Source organism: Pavona decussata, unplaced genomic scaffold (genome assembly GCF_977016875.1).
Source record: "Pavona decussata unplaced genomic scaffold, jaPavDecu1.1 SCAFFOLD_52, whole genome shotgun sequence".
Taxonomy (NCBI): domain Eukaryota; kingdom Metazoa; phylum Cnidaria; class Anthozoa; order Scleractinia; family Agariciidae; genus Pavona; species Pavona decussata.
The window spans coordinates 1855063-1875481 of record NW_028145474.1 but is presented as its reverse complement, the minus strand read 5'-3'; the positions used below and the strand labels follow the sequence as shown (position 1 = coordinate 1875481).

Below are 20419 nucleotides of genomic sequence, written 5' to 3'. Positions count from 1 at the left end.
TCAAGTTGACAGTATTGATGAAATTCATCCAATCCATCCCATAGCAGAAGGTCTTTAGACAAAGGTCTATGGAGTGTGCAATGATATTGTTTCAAAATTAAAGAGTGGGGATGAAAATTTTATTATGGGAGTCAGCTTGTTTGTTTCAAGGTATGAAAAACTCAAAGAAGGGAGCACCCGTAGCGTGATACCTCAAATTGCGTCTGCGATACATACTTTTGCAAGCCGTCACCTTAACAGATTCCAGACTACAACCAAAAAAAAAAGGATTAGAAAAAGAATAAAGGTGCAATCTACAGTAGCAGGCAGGAGAAGAAAGGGGATTTCCTGAAGGATGAAGAAAACTCGAGCAGACCGACCTCCAAAACCATTTGCAAGAAAGGCTGAGGATGAGGGCAATGACAGTGATGATTTTGATCGGTTTAGATTTCGTGTCAGGAAACAACCAAAGGTACAGAAAAAAAAGCATGATCTTGCAAGTAACATTGCAAAAAATCAGCAAAATTCTGGAAAGTGTTAACAAGTTAGACAAGCGGTTGAGCTTAAAGAATCACAAGAGGATGTGACTGTGATTAACAAGGTTAAAGGAACACACATTCACCTACTATAAAGATGTGTTAAAATCATGTGTATTACAAACAGCATTTGAGGGAGTTTGGGAGAATTTGAAAGTTTATGCCAGGCAAAGGGGTACCCAAACTCCCTCAAGTGTCTGCATCAGTCTATGTAAACACATGCACAATTCTCTATTTACAAGTTTTGTGATTGGTTGCTTTTTGCGTACCTTGATTGCACCTGATTACCCTCTGTACAAACAGCTGTCCGTATTGAAACGAGCCGCACAAACTTGTACTCTTCATAGTTCAACATTTATGTCTTAATTCATTTCCAGTCCCTTTTCTGGTAATCTTTCATGCCCAGTTCCTCGTTACCAAAAACTGAGCGTAAAATGAAAATCGATTTTCGTTTTACGCCCACCAGAAAAATGTCTTCTGAGCTTTGAACTGTACTCAAGGAATGGTGACACTATAAAAGTACGAGACATATTTTTAAAGGTAGTAGAGGTTGGGTTAGCCGTCGAAAGGGGCTCGATACACTACAGACTATAAAAATGTTCGGAGGGGATTTGAGAAGTATTCTTCACAAGGTTATCCGCACTTTAATTGATCTCAGCTCATTAAAGTTACATTTCGCTAATTATGTCTCGTGTCTCAGTGTAAAAACAGGTAAAAACAACGTCTTGAGAAGCCGTGGAAACACGCGAAAGCGATTGCGAATTTACCGGAAGTAATGTTGTGTTACTCTAGTTGACTTGCTAGTTACCAGTCTGTCACGGTAACTGTTCGCCATCTTGAAGTGGGCGTAAAGAAAAAAATTTGCCCGCCTCGGCCCCCAGGAAAAACGGGGAAATCGTGTATCTTTTACATCTTTAGCGAGCTCGTACACGACAACGAGAACTATTCCCGTAATTGTATCCTGGCTGCTGTCAAATCTTTTTATCATCTCTCCTGAAGTGTAAAAATGAAGTGAAAAGTCGTATTTTTAAATAAATGTGCTAATTCACTGAGTTAAAGATAGGGAACTTCGAGGGTTAGATTTCGAATTGAAATTAGGGTCAATTTCAGAGGTTTATATCTGTCCTAGCCCTGATATGTTTTCTGGAGCAAAATTATAGGCGAAGTCTAAGCTCAATCCTTCCTTTTCACTCCCTCAAAGTGTATCCAGAGTAAAAAGTGCGCAGGGTATTTTGACATGGCTCACTGTCACGATTTAACTGTGACCATGACATAAATGCAAATAAAAAACCACTCAACTAAAGTTAACGTTTTTTGTCCTCGACGACAAATCTCGAACGCAGAAATTTAATATTTCAGTTTCTTTACAATGCCACGTCAGTAGTATATCTTCAGCAAAATTAACCTGGTTACTGCGTTCCCCTTGCGTTCCGTGTGCGTTCCCTTAATTAATATTCCTACGGGTCGAGTCCATGACGTCATCTATTGTTATAACCTAGGGAAAAAATGCGTTCCCGCATACTAATAACTGTCTTCCTCCATACTAATTAAGTGTCTTCCTGCATAATATTAAGTGTCGAGGTTTACTAACGAGCGTCACTCTAGTACAAAGGAAACAATAGACATGCCCAGGCTTGCCCGCTCTATACCCACCCTGATTGGATCTTAAGATTTATATTGTCTGTTTTGAATAAAAAGCGGTTAGATTTCGAAAGCGTCATTCCTTCATTCAACTTAAACTCGCTGGGAGAACTTTTTCCGATTTTTAAAACGTTAGTACCGTTGAAAATGGCTTTTTTCACAAACGTTGTTGATCTTCAAGCTGCCTTGAGCGCTTGTTTAACTGTCCGCGACTGGGAGGTGTTGTTTGAAGCCCTGTTTGCTGGGAAAATTTATCTCCGATATTTCAGGTTATTCGTGACGATTATCGATCATTACCGTCAAAAAACAAAACACACACACACATATATACACAAAGTGGCGCTGAAAACTCTATATTTCAAGTTTGTTTGACTATTACAAGACCGTTTTCTCCTACCTATCTCGAGGAAATAAAAAACTATTAAAGTCACGCACCGTTCAGTTAATTATGCGGATCCACGAGTCTTAAGTTGCATACAAATTAGTTCAGTTCTGCTGGAAAAACCCAAGGGAGTATCTTGACGCATTAGTATATAATCAATTTTATATAACTTAACAAGGATCAATTAAAACACGCGACTTATAATTGCTAGCAATAGAACCAGACAAGGGATACCGTTTAAAAAACTTTATTAAAAAACAATGAGGAAAAAGAGTCAAATACTCAGCGATTTGAAAGGAAAAGGAATGAAAATGAATCATTTGACTGACTATTACAAATCCGTTTTTTCCGTTTTATTTCGAGGAATAATAAATATTCCTTCCGTGTCTACACAATTTTCCTATGGCCTCTAAGCCAAGAGTTCGACTTTCTTTGTTTCTTGCGGTTTGCCTTGTTCTTTGAAGTCGGTCTTTTAGTTTTTGCTTTAAAAGAGGCCTCATTTCTCCGCTGTCTTGACAGTTCGTACACCGTTTCTTGTGTCTGTGCTGGATTGTGAAAGTGATTTTTTCCGGAATTATCCGCTTCACTTTCGTAAACGACGACTTTAACTTTAGGTTGCAGTTTCGCCTCTTGTAAATACTGTCTTCGCTGTATGTGCCCTAGCTGATGAACATCCGCGAGATGGTTAGCTAATCTGACAAGGTATTTAGCCCCGCACGATGGAATCGGACAGTTTCTGCAAACTCTCTTGTAAACCATGTTGACAGTTTGGTGACTAAACACAAATGACATCTTTTTCGCAAATAGTCAGGTTATATAGAGTGTCAGAAGGGCCAAACACAGACCAGAAAGGCCATAACCAGGCCAAACACAGGCCTTAAAGGCCATAACCAGGCCTGAAAGGCCAAAAGAACGCCAAAAGGGACAAAAGGAGACAAACGGGCCATTTGTAGTTATATGTTTTTATTATTATTATTATTATTATTATTATTATTATTATTATTATTATTATTATTATTATTATTATTATTATTTTTCTCAGACACACGCGTGGGTGTCGCGCGTCGCTAGTCACGCAACAGTTCTCAACTTTGGAATCATCATCTTTATTTAAAAGTGTCATCACAAATAACAGTGTTTAATTAAAAAGTTTTGATCTTGCTTTAGTAATTTGTATTTCAAATTTCAGATTTTTTTAAATTTTTGTACAAGTTTACCGATTATTGTTATTATTTTCAAGTCATCAATCAACACACTTAAAGTTTGCTTGTTTACAGTTTTATTGAAATGCAACAATACAAAGATCTAGGAAATAAAAAAAAAAAAATCCATAACAGTCATAGTAGGTTTAGTCTTGATCTTGTGGAATGGGCTACTTTTCGTACAATCGATTGAGTAAGAATTTCCGCTTATCGATAGCAAGTTCCGTCGATTCCAACCAATCAAATCCTTCTGTGTCTTTAAGCTCTTTTTGAGTTTCCATCACTTTTTTGAAGGTGGGATCTTTTTTCATTGCACGCATCCATTGTAGATTCTCTAAGAGCACTTTTCTCAGCTCTTTTCTGTAAACAGGAACGAGAGCGTTTACGGCTTTACTACGAGCCACATCTTCTGAATCGCCGTTTTCTTGGTATTGATTGATCAAAGCGTTAAGCTGGGTCTTGTGGCGGTTCTCGGCTTCATCAAGAATGCGTGACCACGGCTCTAAGTTTTCTGTTTCTTCTTCTTGGGAAGACTCCGTTCCTTGACTAGAAACTTCGCTTTCTTGGGAGAAATCGCTTTCTTGGGAGAAATCGCTTTCTTCATTGTCTTCATCATTTCCAGCACCTTGTTGCAGGTATAAGGTATAGTTTGTGCTCGTCATCTTTGGTTTGAACCGCACGCCTTCTGACAGGAAACTAAACTTCAGAAAGTAACGCGTCTCTTTTATAGAAAATTGATGAAGGCGGGGTTACTAAGCGTTCTCCTCCATAAATAAAAGAAGACCAGAAAGGCCATAACCAGGCCAAACACAGGCCTGAAAGGTCATAACCAGGCCTGAAAGGCCAAAACCACGCCAAAAGGGACAAAAAGAGACAAACGGGCCATTTCTAGTCATGTGTCTTTATTTTCTCAGACACACGCGTGGATGTCGCGCGTCGCTAAGTTTTAATTGTCTTCTAAGCTCTCTGTGATAATTCCCTTGTTCCGTTCATGGTTTTGAAACAGGTCGCTAATAGTTTCCGATATTCTATTTCAATATCACCATTCTACACTTTTTCGAGGGTGTTTGGGGTTCCAACAGTAAACTTGCTAGCCATGTTGTTAAGGAACTGACGGTCTGAGAATCGAAGTCGATGAAGATTTCGCATAAAATAGATTGCGTGTAGCCGGTTCGGGTATTGTTATCGACACTGACTCTGGGACTACCCAATCAGAGTAGGTGTTGGATATGACTTATTGTTTCTCAAACAAAAGACACACGAGATAATTCACATGCAAATTTTAGAGCTCGAGTCAAACATTTGTTAAACATAATTAGTGACTAACGCGGTGTAAAGATGAATAAAACTTTATTTCACTCAAAACCTTTAAAAATCTTTCAAAGGATCTCAAGACAGCTCTATGTCCACACAGACGGTAATGCAATATATTTAATTAGAACAAACAGGAAGATCTTGGTTCCTTATATTGTTAAGCATAGCAATACATTTTGATCTGCGTAAATCTCGTGCAAAAGCTCTAGAATAAGAAGATAACTGTTTATCTCTTTCTATCTCTTCATGTTCTTCGGGGCTGATGACATAACCTTCAAAAGGTACGTGTTTGCCTTCAATATGTCTTTCATATAAAACCTTCAACACTCGGAAACTTTCGGGATGATGGCCGTCATCACTTGCGTACTTGAAATACGCCTGACGCAGCAAATCGTCTTTATCTAAACAAAGTGAAGGATCTGGGTCGTCTCGAGAGTCTTCTTTCATTTTTTGGACATAAAACTTGTAAGATTCCCATACTTCGTCCATCCATTTTCTGTATCTAAGACCGTGAAATATTTTAGGACTTCCTAGACTGTTGAATCCGTTGTCACACATTAAAAATCCTTCGTCATATTTGCGTGCATGGCGCTGGCGCTGAATAAGTCCTTTTTGTTTAACCTCTTGGCGATGATTTTCAAACATCTCCTTTATCTCTCTATAAGGATGAAATCTCGTGAACCGTGGCTGAGGTGAATATGAGAGCCGCTCCTTGATAGCATGCGATATTGGCTGGTCTATCCACATGAAAAAGTTACACTCTTTTTTGTGGCACGTCAGAAACATGCCATCCTGGCTCCACGGTTGTTTACTTTTTCTCAATGCTAGCTTGTTAGAACAATCACAGACCAACTGAGCTGCATACCTTTTCACATCAGAGTGTGTATGATGTGCGATACGCTCTATGTACTCTTTCCATTCTGAAGCAGGGGCAAACATAAAGCACATTTTCTCGGGACAGTAAACATAGCTAAATCCTTGCGCTTTTTCTACCAATTCTAACGTTGAGCGGGGATGAAACGGGCAGAACTGACCGGGTAAGGAACTCGCTTTATCTTTTGTCGACAGAGGTGTAGCGCTCGATTCGACTTGCATGTTTGGAACTATCCTTGCGAAATATAGCAGCGATAAAATAATCTTTACTCTAGTTGAATGATAACGCTTTCAAATTTTGCGCTGTTTTTATTAACTCTAACAATAGAGTCTTGACTATCCAATCAGGGTGGGTATAAAGCGGGCAAGCCTAGGCATGTCTATTGTTCCCTTTGTATTAGAGTGACGCTCATTAGTAAACCTCGACACTTAATATTATGCAGGAAGACACTTAATTAGTATGGAGGAAGACAGTTATTAGTATGCAGGAACGCATTTTTTCCCTAGGTTATAACAATAGATGACGTCATGGACTCGACCCTTAGGAATATTAATTAAGGGAACGCACACGGAACGCAAGGGGAACGCAGTAACCAGGTTAATTTTGCTGAAGATATACTACTCACGTCATTATTAAAACACAACAAAAATGTATTCACATACTGCACAGACAGGTCTATTAAATTTATCGAAAATTGAAAAAGAGATTTGTACCCTACGTGCTTTTATTATTGTTATTTTATCCAGTCAATGGCAGACGGCTTAAGTTATATCCTGTGTTTCCAGGTCGTTTGGTGGTCTTTTAAAGACATATTTTATTAAGCCAATGCCGTCACATTCTCAGAATTTTCAAGCTGTCGTTGGTTTTACGAAAAGGATAGCTGGTGGTACTTCGTAATTTTATCGAGATATTTGTCTCTTCGAAAACGAAAGGAATTTGTTTTCCAGTGTGCAAAATTTCGGGCCGACAAAATATTTTCTTTAAAACTACATCCGAATTTCTGAGGCGTAATAGCTCTCCGTCGTTTCCGAACAGATATCCACCAAAATCGTGAACTGTTGGATGGCCCTAGATTTTTCAAACATCCCGCACGCTTCTCAATTGAAGCCGGAGAATTCGACAAGTTTCGATTTATTTGACCATCTTTGAATAGTTATCAATTTAGTGTAGAATACCTCTTTAACTGAAAAGGTTGCCGATAAAACATTCCCAACGACAATTCTGATTTGAACTGAAGCGAGGTGTTAAAAATATGTGTATCTTATCCTTCGACAAGTGCTTTAAAACTGTCCCCGAGCTCTCTCTTATCCCACCCTGCATGGAATAGCAAAAAAAACTTCGATAAAATAGAGTAAGATTGATTACAATAACTCATGTACCTCGCCTGTTGCAGACATCTTGGATAAGGATATGGCGAAAACTGACTAATGTCCTTGTTTGGAGGCTGGATGTTATTTAAAACAAAACCAGGAAAAATCGACACCCTCACTTGTGAAGAATTAAGAATTCTATGAGCAAACAACTGATTGGAATGACATGTTATGTTCATCGAATTCGGTGTTGTTTATCACCTGATGGGACTTGTGTTAATCTTGTGATTAAACAAAGATACAACTGTGTTATGTAACTTCAGTGAGAGGTTTAACATTTCAATGACTGAATATAGTTTTAATGGTGACGATCTGCTAACTGTGAAACGAAACATACACATGGATTTCAAATATGTGGGTTTTACATATTATACGTTTATTTCTTCACCTCTACGCCGGAGCATATTACGAATTCAATCCACAATTCACTTCCACGGCTAGTTTGAATCTGCGAGCTCCGGCTCTACAGGCTGGCGCCCTAACCAATTGGGAACGTCAGTTGATGTTTACCTAATTATAAGAGAAGTTCTCGTAAAAAATTTGGACTGAAATATTTTAGGCAGATTTAGGAACATTGGATTGTGATAAAATACTTTTTTACAGAGATAAAGAAGGAGGGTATGTTCTGCCTAGCTTAAATCTGTTACCAAAAGTTCATTAATTAACAGAAAATTGAAGTGGAGTTGAAGGGAACACCAATTTAAGTAACTGAACACAGCTGGCCTCACGATTCGTCCAAAAAGAATTGAAAAATATAATTGGGATCAGTTTAAGTGTTATTTGAGAGATAGTGGGATAACTGTGACATTGTTTATTGGTTTCTTTATTAAAAATAGTCCCTGTGGAATTTTTATGGGAGTAATGCTTCAAAAGCTGGTTTTTCTAAAGTGGGCGTATTCAATATGCAGAAAATCTCTCATGTGGCTGCATGTTCCGGCCCGTCCGTGCCATGCCAACGCAATGTTTAGCATAACACTGTTGTCTATCAGTTGTTTATCATATGATGACGTGTTCCTACGTTATCTGTGATCCGTGAATATAAATATATGAAACATGTATAAATGAAATACCGTTTAATTATTAAAGTATCCGAATAAGGACCAAATTTAATAAAAACAATGTTGAAACTTTTACTTTAAAATGAGTCTATTTTTATTGTAGTCTTTCAAATAGACCATTGTATTTGCACATATTTCTTTTTACAAAATCATTGAGCTAAGCACCCGTTACGTTGAGGAAATCTTTTAAAAACATCGGTTTTCAAGTGAACAGTGACAGACATGTTTCCTCTAATGATTAGATAAGATTTGCCAACCCTATTTTTGACCTATAGTTCCTGTTCTATGATTTCACCGCTTTATTGTTTGTCTAAAGGAATAGGCCGTTTATTGAAGCTTAACGCCAAAAAAACTCGCCGACTCAAAGCTCCTCACGTTGATAAGAGGCAGGTTCTATCTTCCTTATAGGTAGCAGCAGAAAGGCAACCCTTGCCGTCCGCCACCTCTACCTTTTCCACCATGGAAAAAGCAACAGGAAAAGTTGCTGGAACTTTGGATGATCTGGGCGGTGGATCTGACAAAGCAAAACAGATGCAGCGAACATGAGTATTGACAGTTTTGATTTTGATTTGTATAAAAAGCACCGGACTCTAACACCAGCTGCAGCCAAGAGCACTCTTGAGCTGACTGGACACCATTTTTCTCTACCATGTGTTGCCTTCTTTGGACTTGGTGGCCGTCTAATTAAACTGGGCTTGTTTGTTTACTATTTTCCCTTTTCTTTATATGTGTTAATTGCCCGAGGGGTAGGCGGGGGAAGTACTCCCAATAACGGCCTAAACAGGGAAGCCTTACCCAAAAGAGGTATCTTTTTTAGGCTGGAGGTTGGGATTTTACAAGGTTAAGTATAGAAAATGATAGAGAAAACTGTGATATACTTGAGATATTTAAAAGGGCTTTCACAGATATCTCGTACAGATCCAACGAAATGAGTTGCGGTTTCAACTGTATGCATGTGAACGTGGTACCATTTTCTGTGGCAGGCCAGATAAAAGGGTTACCTTTCCTGTCATAAATTGTATATATAATAGGGTAACGGTTTGGACCTTGGGGTCGAGCCTCTCCGTATATAACTTTGTTGTGTACCCCCTTCTCCACTCAGTTCCCGAGTTATTTAATTAACTGTATATCTCTGAAAGCGACTATCGTTGAAAGATTCTAAATGATATGTAAAAAAAAAACATTCCCGCAAAATACACACACTTTTGAATTTGAAATACATGTTTCGGATACAACCGTATCATCATCAGTTTCGGGATGTTGAATGGGAGCGAACCTCACTGAACAAACAGATCACTTCTCTGTAAAAATAAAAAAAAAAGTGGCAAATGAAATTTTTTACCCCCACACAAATTTGGCATGCAAAGAGATATTCAAGGGGGATGTCCTTAAACGCCCTTGACGTCCTTGTTTCATTGTTACATATCAGATATTTGTTGGCACCACAAAATCAAATTTTGAGCTCAGAAGCTGCAGTAAAAAGTGCCAAATATAAGACACCACACTACAACTTAAAACTTATACCAAAGTCAAAACATTTATTCGACTTTTCAAAAATATATGTGGCTTTTGGTTTTATTATTTATAAACAATTAAACGGTAAATGACGCAGACAGTGTGTCAGCCATTTTGGTTGATGGGCAAAACAGACAACATATTTTCTTGAATTTCTCTAAAAGCACATCAGTTCTAGAAATGAAAATATATTGCTAGTTTACAGCAGACATTGTAATTGCTACATCTGTAAAAAATGTCTGCAGGGCATACTTATTTTATTCCTAGGAAAAACGAGAAAAAAGGCTAAAAAAAATGGATTTCCCGTATTTTGACATAACTGAACGTGTTGATTCGCCAGTAAAACGTTAAAAAAATGAAACGGCCTTGAATTTAAGAACATATTACGTACTGATTAGATTTCTGATGAATCCATCTCTTAATGACTGTTATTTTTATAACAACTTCAAGCAAAGTAAAGCTTACTTTGTGGTTTTGTCTAATTCTGCACGTTTTCACATAAGTTGAAGGAGTCCTTCCTTACTACAAATCATTCCAACTGTACAAATTTAAAATTCCTGACTTCTGAACATTTTATTGCTATTTTCAAGGCTGTGTACTTTTCTCAAATGTTTAATATATCTCATATTATCTAGAGATATATAGATAAATAAACATTTAGACCCTTGAAGGGTTTTTTGACCTAATCAAAGGCTCCTGTGAGCCAACTCGTGAATGAAGAAGTAAATAATGGCAATGGAAATAACGTGACCAGGGAATATGTTAAGCCTGGCGAATAAATGAAAATGATGTATTTCTCAGTGAATAACACAGGCATACTCGGAAAAAATCCGAGTGCTCCTATTAGGGTTCGAACCTAAGAGCTTCCGATTACTAGTTCGGATGCGCTACCACGGAGCTACAGGAGACTCGTGGGAGCTAAGGCCATTAAACTAGGTTCATGGTACAAACATCCTGTATACTGCTACGATTTGAATGTCAATATGTGGCATATGCGCAATGGAAATAATGTGATGGAATATGTTAAGCCTGGTAAATAAAAATGAATGATGTATTAATCAGTAAATGAGACAGGTATACTCGGAAAAAAATCCAAGTGCTCAGGAAGCTTCAGGAGTATCAGGAGTCACACCTAGGACCTTCAGATTACTACTCCAGATGCTCTACCACTGAGCTAGTTACTGATACAGGGTTGACTGCTCTCAGAACTTTCATTGGCAACTGAAGAGATTCATTTAGAATCGAAATTCACTCTTGCCTAAGAAACAACACTTAACCACTTGTCAGAACAAATCGCTGAAGCATCCTAGAGACTCGCATGACAGTCACCGACTGTCTTAGCTTCGGAATATCTGCCGGATGCGAGCGAACGCACAAAACAATGGAGATACACGTCAGCTCTAAGAACTTAATACATAAGTCTTTCAGTCACGAAGCAACAGAGCTGAAAACAACTCCAAAAAGCCAAAGCTCTCGAAAGCGCGAGACAACAATGATCAACTTTTTCAAGACGTGGATCTGTTAGACTCTCATATACGTGGTAAACGAACAGCCTGCAAGCTCACTGCCAGTGGATTACTAGAAATCATCACGAAAAAATCGACCTCTACATTCTTTATCGAACTGAAATCCAACTCGAAATCCTAAATGTTAGTCCATGACTAATCGTGTGACCAGGTGACTGTTGTTGGTTCAAGTTAATGACCTGAAGCACTCGATTATCAAGTCTCGAGCTCGATTTTCTCCGGTACAAGATCTCAAGCACGGATTTTCGAAAATTGTTTGGTCTCGGTCTCGGCGATTCTCGGATTTTACCATTCGCTACTCCTCATTTTGGCCGCGAAGGGTATAGGTTCTATTCTATGTTATCCTGGGTGTCCTGTGGATGCAACAAGATGGCGCTTGAGTTGATTAGGCAGGTAATACTTCATCACCGTCCGTTTTCTCAGTCGTGGCAATTGGATCTCTGCTTCAGGTGTATGCAGCTAGAGGCCCTAAATTACCTTAGGAAATCTATGAACACTAACGGTTGTCGTATATCTTTCCACAGTAGCAGCGAATCACAGTGGTTAAATTAATGGCCCTAGTGATCGATATTATTATTAAAACGAGAATTGCTGCAAACCTGAAAGTTATTTTTTTTTTTTCGCTTACCACAAGTACATCATCTTTTTACATAAGAAGAAGAAGAAGAAGAAGAAGAAGAAGAAGAAGAAGAAGAAGAAGAAGAAGAAGAAGAAGAAGAAGTAGAAGAAGAAGAAAAAGAAGAAGAAGAAGAAGAAGAAGAAGAAGAAGAAGAAGAACCACCAGAAGAAGAAGAAGAAGCAGAAGAAGAAGAAGCAGAAGAAGAAGAAGAAGAAGAAGAAGAAGAAGAAGAAGCACAAGAAGAAGAAGAAGCAGAAGAAGAAGAAGAAGAAGAAGAAGAAGAAGAAGAAGAAGAAGAACAAGCACAAGCACAAGAAGAAGAAGAAGAAGAAGCAGAAGAAGAAGCAGAAGAAGAAGAAGAAGAAGAAGAAGAAGAAAAAGAGAGAAAAATTAAAGTTGGACCCTGACTCGAACTTGTCTCGTAACTCGAGCTTGACTCGTGCTACGAGTAAACTCAGACAAATGTATGGAAATGTCAAAACGCAACTAAATGCTTTCTAGCACAGCTACATTCCTCAGTTATTTTCTGTAAAATCCTTTGCATAGTGCCTAAAGTTTTCAATTCATGTCGTTTTTATAAGCGATGTTTTATGAAAATTATTTGACATTGGATTTCCATACAAACACTGTTATTACAAGACGTCTTTGCCTACTCGTCAAAATGGCGTCGAAAACCGTGATAAGGCCTATTCGATACTGCAAATGCGATATTAGAAATCTATCGTAAAATCGCTAAGTTATCGATACGGTACAGCGAAGCCATGGAAACTTGTGTACTTCCTACAGAAACAGTGGAAAGGCTGACAAATAATAAAGAGTTAAACTGTACATTTTTCGTTAGTATCTGATCACTTTTCACATTACCTTTGCGATCAGTTGTTTCGGAATGCTCCTTCACAGCTTGAAGTGAGGTTTCATCCAGGTGCATGATCTGTGCAAACAAATATGGAATGTCAGGGGCACTCAACAAGAACATTGAAGCGAAAAAACACTTACATGTAAGTGCTATATTGACAACAAATATCAAAAATTCCACGACAGATGGGGAAATTTCACATTTAATTTTGTTTCATCTAAATGTCCCCCACAATTTATAGTTCCGTCGCTATTTCGTTTTCCTAAAAATTAGAAAAGTTGAATTTACGGCTACACGCCCGCTTCGGCGCCCAGGAAAAACGGGGAAATCGTGTATCTTTCACATCTTAAGCGAGCTCGTACACGACAACGAGAACTATTCCCGTAATTCTATCCCGGCTGCAGTCAAATCTTTCTATCATCTCTCCTTAAGTGTAAAAATGAAGTGAAAAGTCCTATTTTTAAATAAATGTGCTAATTCACTGAGTTAAAGATAGGGAACTTCGAGGGTTAGATTTCGAATTGAAATTAGGGTCAATTTCAGAGGTTTATATCTGTCCTAGCATATGTTTTCTGGAGAAAAATTATAGGCGAAGTCTAAGCTTAATCCTTCCTTTTCACTCCCTCAAAGTGTATCCAGAGTAAATAGCGCGCCGGGTGTTTTGACGTGGCTCACTGTCACGATTGTCACGATGACATAAACGCAAAAAAAAAATCCTGTCAACTAAAGTTAACGTTTTTTGTCCTCAACGACAAATCTCGAACGCAGAAATTTAATATTTCAGTTTCTTTACAATGCCACGTCATTATTAAAACACAACAACAATGAATTCACATACCGCACAGACAGGTTTATTAAATTTGTCGAGAATTGAAAAAGAGCTTTGTACCCTACGTGCTTTTTATTAGTGTTCTTTTATCCAGTCAATGGCAGACGGCTTAATTCATAAATCCTGTGTTGCCAGATCGTTTGGTGGTTGGTCTTTTAAAGACATATTTTATTAAGCCAATGCCGTCACATTCTCAGAATTTTCAAGCTGTCGTTGGTTTTACGAAAAGGCTAGCTGGTGGTACCTCGTAATTTTATCGAGATATTTGTCTGTCCGAAAACGAAAGGAATTTGTTTTCCAGTGTGCAAAACTTTGGGCCGACATCATATTTTCTTTAAAACTACATCCGAATTTCTGAGGCGAAATAGCCATCCGTCGTTTCCGAACAGATATCCACCAAAATCGTGAACTGTTGGATGGCCCTAGATTTTTCAAAACATCCCGCACCCTTCTTAATTGAAGAGAATTCGACAAGTTTCGATTTATTTGACCATCTTTAAATAGTTATCAAGTTAGCGTGGAATACCTCTTTAACTGAAAAGGTTTCCGTTAAAACATTCCCAACGACAATTATCTGAACTGAAGCGAGGTGTTAAAAATATGTGTATCTTATCCTTCGACAAGTGCTCTAGTCCTGTCCCAGAGCTCTCTCTTATCCCACCCTGCATGGAATAGCGAAAAAAACTTCGATAAAATAGAGTAAGATTGATTATAATAACCCACATGTACCTCGCCTGTTGCAGACATCTTGGACAAGGATATGGCGAAAACTGACTAATGTCCTTGTTTGGAAGCTGAATGTTATTTAAAACAAAACCAGGAAAAATCGACACCCTCACTTGCGAAGAATCAAGAAAACTATGAGCAAACACCTGATTGGAATGACATGTTATGTTCATCGAATTCGGTGTTGTTTATTACCTGATGGGACTTGTGTTGATCTTGTGATTAAACAAACAATCATACAACTGTGTTATGTAACTTCAGTGAGAGGTTTAACATTTCGATAACTGAATATAGTTTTAATGGTGACAATCTGCTAACTGTGAAACAAAACATACACATGGATTTCAAATATGTGGGTTTTACATATTATACGTTTATTTCTTCACCTCTACGCCGGAGCATATTACGAATTCAATCAACAATTCACTTCCCTGGCTAGTTTGAATCTGCGAGCTCCAGCTCTACAGGCTGGCGCCCTAACCAATTGGGAACGTCAGTTGATGTTTACCTAATTATAAGAGAAGTTCTCGTAAAACATTTGGACTGAAATATTTTAGGCAGATTTAGGAACATTGGATTGTGATAAAATACTTTTTTACAGAGATAAAGAAGGAGGGTATGTTCTGCCTAGCTTAAATCTGTTACCAAAAGTTCATTAATTAACAGAAAATTGAAGTGGAGTTGAAGGGAACACCAATTTAAGTAACTGAACACAGCTGGCCTCACGATTCATCCAAAAAGAATTGAAAAATATAATTGGGATCAGTTTAAGTGTTATTTGAGAGATAGTGGGATCACTGTGACATTGTTTATTGGTTTCTTCATTAAAAATAGTCCCTGTGGAATTTTTATGGGAGTAATGCTTCAAAAGCTGGTTTTTCTAAAGTGGGCGTATTCAATATGCAGAAAATCTCTCATGTGGCTGCATGTTCCGGCCCGTCCGTGCCATGCCAACGCAATGTTTAGCATAACACTGTTGTCTATCAGTTGTTTATCATATGATGACGTGTTCCTACGTTATCTGTGATCCGTGAATATAAATATATGAAACATGTATAAATGAAATACCGTTTAATTATTAAAGTATCCGAATAAGGACCAAATTTAATAAAAACAATGTTGAAACTTTTACTTTAAAATGAGTCTATTTTTATTGTAGTCTTTCAAATAGACCATTGTATTTGCACATATTTCTTTATACAAAATCATTGAGCTAAGCACCCGTTACGTTGAAGAAATCTTTTAAAAACAGCGGTTTTCAAGTGAACAGTGACAGACATGTTTCCTCTAATGATTAGATAAGATTTGCCAACCCTATTTTTGACCTATAGTTCCTGTTCTATGATTTGACCGCTTTATTGTTTGGCTAAAGGAATTAGCCGTTTATTGAAGCTTAACGCCAAAAAAACTCGCCGACTCAAAGCTCCTCACGTTGATAAGAGGCAGGTTCTATCTTCCTTATAGGTAGCAGCAGAAAGGCAACCCTTGCCGTCCGCCACCTCTACCTTTTCCACCATGGAAAAAGCAACAGGAAAAGTTGCTGGAACTTTGGATGATCTGGGCGGTGGATCTGACAAAGCAAAACAGATGCAGCGAACATGAGTATTGACAGTTTTGATTTTGATTGGTATAAAAAGCACCGGACTCTAACACCAGCTGCAGCCAAGAGCACTCTTGAGCTGACTGGACACCATTTTTCTCTACCATGTGTTGCCTTCTTTGGACTTGGTGGCCGTCTAATTAAACTGGCCTTGTTTGTTTACTATTTTCCCTTTTCTTTATATGTGTTAATTGCCCGAGGGGTAGGCGGGGGAAGTACTCCCAATAACGGCCTAAACAGGGAAGCCTTACCCAAAAGAGGTATCTTTTTTAGGCTGGAGGTTGGGATTTTACAAGGTTAAGTATAGAAAATGATAGAGAAAACTGTGATTTACTTGAGATATTTAAAAGGGCCTTTACAGATATGTCGTACTGATCCAACAAAATGAGTTGCAGTTTCAACTGTATGCATGTGAACGTGGTATCATTTTCTGTGGCAGGCCAGATAAAAGGGTTACCTTTCCTGTCATAACTTGTATATATAATAGGGTAACGGTTTGGACCTTACGGTCGAGCCTCCCCGTGTAAAACTTTGTTGTATACCCCCTTCTCCACTCAGTTCCCGAGTTATTTAATTAACTGTATATCTCTGAAAGCGACTATCGTTGAAAGATTCTAAATGATATGTAAAAAAAACATTCCAGAAAAATACACACACTTTTGAATTTGAAAGACATGTTTCGGATACAACCGTATCATCATCAGTTTCGGGATGTTGAATGGGAGCGACCCTCACTCAACAAACAGCTCAGCTCCTCTTTAAAAATGAAACAAAGTGGGAAATGAAATTTTTTACCCCCACACAAATTTGGCATGCAAAGAGATATTCAAGGGGGATGTCCCAAAACGCCCTTGACAACCTTGTTTCATTATTACATATCAGATATTTGTTGGCACCACAAACTCCAATTTTGAGCTCAGATACTGCAGTGAAAAGTGCCAAATGTAAAACACCATTTCTTCAGTCTGTTAATACACTACAACTTAAAACTTATACCAAAGTTAAAACATTTATTCGACTTTTCAAAAATATATCTGGCTTTGGTTTTATAATTTATAAATAATTAAACAGTCAATGACGCAGACAGTGTGTTAGCCATTTTGGTTGATGGGCAAAACAGACAACATATTTTCTTGAATTTCTCTTACAGTACATCAGTTCTAGAAATGAAAATATATTGCTAGTTTACAGTAGACGTTGTAATTGCTACATCTGTAAAAAAAATTCTGCGGGGCATACTTATTTTATTCCTTGGAAAAACGAGAAAAAAGGCTAAAAAATGGATTTCCCATATTTTGACATAATAACTGAACGTGGTGATTCGCCAGTAAAACGTTAAAAAACCGAAACGGCCTTGAATTTAAGAAAATATTACCTACTGATTAAATTTCTGATGAATCCATCTCTTAATGACCGTTACTTTTATAACAACTTCAAGCAAAGTAAAGCTTACTTTATGGTTTTATCCAATTTTGCACGTTTTGACATAAGTTGAAGGAGTCCTTGCTTACTACAAATCATTCCAATTGTACAAATTTAAAATTCCTGACTTCTGAACATTTTCTTGCTGTTTTCAAGGCTGTGTACTTTTCTCAAATGTTTAATATATCTCATATTATCTAGAGATATATAGATAAATAAACATTTAGACCCTCAAAGGGTTTTTGACCTAATCAAAGGCTCCTGTGAGCCAACTCGTGAATGAAGAAGTAAATAATGGCAATGGAAATAATGTGACCAGGGAATATGTTAAGCCTGGTGAATAAATGAGAATGATGTATTTATCAGTAAATGACACAGGCATACTCGGGAAAAAATCCGAGTGCTCCTATTAGGGTTCGAACCTAAGAGCTTCCGATTACTAGTTCGGATGCTCTACCACTGAGCTACAGGAGACTCGTGGGAGCTAAAGCCATTAAACTAGGTTCATGGGACAAACATCCTGTATACTGCTACGATTTGAATGTCAATATGTGGCATATGCGCAATGGAAATAATGTGATGGAATATGTTAAGCCTGGTAAATAAATGTGAATGATGTATTAATCAGTAAATGAGCGGACAGATATACTCAAAAAAAAAACCAAGTGCTCAGGAAGCTTCAGGAGTATCAGGAGTCACACCTAGGACCTTCAGATTACTACTCCAGATGCTCTACCACTGAGCTAGTTAATGATACAGGGTTGACTGCTCTCAGAACTTTCATTGGCAACTGAAGACATTCATTTAGAATCGAAACTGCAGTCTTGCCTCAGAAACAACACTAAACCACTTGTCAGAAGAAATCGCTCAAGCATCCTAGAGACTCGCATGACAGTTACCGACTGTCTTAGCTTTGAATATCTGCTGGATGCGAGCTAACGCACAAAACAATGGAGATACACGTCAGCTCTAAGAACATAATACATAAGTCTTTCAGTCACGAAGCAACAGAGATGAAAACAACTGCAAGAGGCCAAAGCTCTCGAAAGCAAAAGACAACAATGATCAACTTTTTAAAGACGTGGATCTGTTAGACTCTCATATACGTGATAAACGAACAGCCTGCAATCTCACTGCCAGCGGATTACTAGAAACCATCACAAAAAAACCGACCTCTACATCCTTTATCGAAAATCCAACTCGAAATACCAACTTAGAAGATAATTTGACTAGTTTGTCTCAACTAAAACTAGAAACAATCTTAAAACAAAGTGCACGGCTGGATTGATGAACGTTAATACCGCTGATGGCAAAAGCGGAAATCAGAGAGCGCTTGATCTTTACAAATCTCGGGTCGTGATAGACCGTAAAAAAGAGCAAATGTTAGTCCATGACTAATCGTGTGACAAGGTGATTGTTGTTGGTTCAAGTAAATGACTTGAAGCACTCGATTATCAAGTCTCGGGCCCGATTTTCTCCGGTACAGGGTCTCGAGCTCGTATTTTCGAAAATTGTTTGGTCTCGGTCACGGCGATTCTCGGATTTTACCATTCGCTACTCCTCATTTTGGCCGCGAAGGGTACAGGTTCTATCTGGGTGTCCTGTGGATGCAACAAGATGGCGCTTGAGTCGATTAGGCAGGTAATATTGTTCATCACCGTCCGTTTTCTCAGTCGTGGCAATGGGATCTCTGCTTCAGGTGTATGCAGCTACAGGCCTTCAATACCTTAGGAAATCTATGAACACTAACGGTTGTCGTATATCTTTCCAGGGAATCACAGTGGTTAAATTAATGGCTCTAGTGATCGATATTTTTATTAAAACGAGAAATGTTGCAAACCTGAAAGTTTTTTTTTTTTTAGCTTACCACAAGTACATCACTATATAAAAGAGAAAAACAACCAGAAGACACAAGAAGAAGAAGAAAAAAAAGAAGAAGAAGAAGAAGAAGAAGAAGAAGAAGAAGAAGAAGAAGAAGAAGAAGAAGAAAAAGAAGAAAAAGAAGGAAAAAAAAGAGAGAGAAAAATTAAAGTTGGACCCTGACTCGAACTTGGCTCGTGACTCGAGCTTGACTCGCGCTACGAGTAAACTCAGACAAATGTATGGAAATGTCAAAACGCAACTAAATGCTTTCTAGCACAGCTACATTCCTCAAGGTTCATTTCAAGGTTCATTTATTTCACACTTTTTACACAACATAAACATAGAAAGTAAAGTATTACAACAGATAATTACAAGATAAAAATAAATACTTATACAGTACAAATTATAAAATGTGTGTGGTGGTCAATGTAGCAAAGGCTTTCTAGTTGACCACCACCTACTTTAAAGTAAACAAGGAAATGACACTGAGCTTTATTGAACATCAGAAGATGTAGGAGATGTTTATAGAGCTTAGGATTAATGTACAGATATTTTCTGTAAAATCCTTTGCATAGTGCCAAAAGTTTCCCATTCATGAAGTTTTCTGAGGCGATGTTTTATGAAGATTATTTGACATCGGATTTCCATACAAACACTGTTATTACAAGAATTCTTTGCCTACTCGTCAAAATGGCGTTTAAAACCGCGATAACGCCTATTCGATACTGCAAATGCGATATTAGAAATCTATCGTGAAATCGCTAAGTTATCGATACGGTACAGCGAAGCCATGGAAACTTGTGTGCTTCCTACAGAAACAGTGGAAAGGCTGACAGATAATAAAGAGTTAAACAGTACATTTTTCGTTAGTATCTGACCACTTTTCACATTACCTTTTTTATCAGTTGTTTCGGAATGCTCCTTCGCAGCTAGAAGTGAGGTTTCATCCAGGTGCACGATCTGTGCAAACAAATATGGAATGTCAGGGGCACTCAACAAGAAAATTAAAGCGAAAAACACTTACATGTAAGAGCTATACTGACAGCAAACATCAAAAATTCCACAACAGATGGCAAATTTCACATTTAATTTTGTTTCACCTAAATG

At 38.0% G+C, this 20419-nt stretch overlaps 1 long non-coding RNA gene across 14 annotated transcripts in view; it reads right to left on the bottom strand.

The window, feature by feature from the left end:
* The window catches only part of LOC146480863 (uncharacterized), a 69598-nt gene that overhangs the window by 9347 nt on the left and 39832 nt on the right, over nt 1-20419 (bottom strand). For 4 of the 14 annotated variants that reach the window (XR_014864633.1, XR_014864624.1, XR_014864637.1 and 1 more), the window contains 2 exons: nt 12881-12947; nt 8427-8870 (listed from right to left, as the gene is read on the bottom strand). This is a non-coding gene — a long non-coding RNA (uncharacterized LOC146480863). Of the gene's footprint in view, nt 1-7307; nt 7503-8426; nt 8871-12880; nt 12948-14227; nt 14276-14424; nt 14617-15483; nt 15998-20205; nt 20273-20419 lie in introns of those variants that run through there. The other 10 variants (XR_014864639.1, XR_014864628.1, XR_014864642.1 and 7 more) reach the window with 8 other exon arrangements.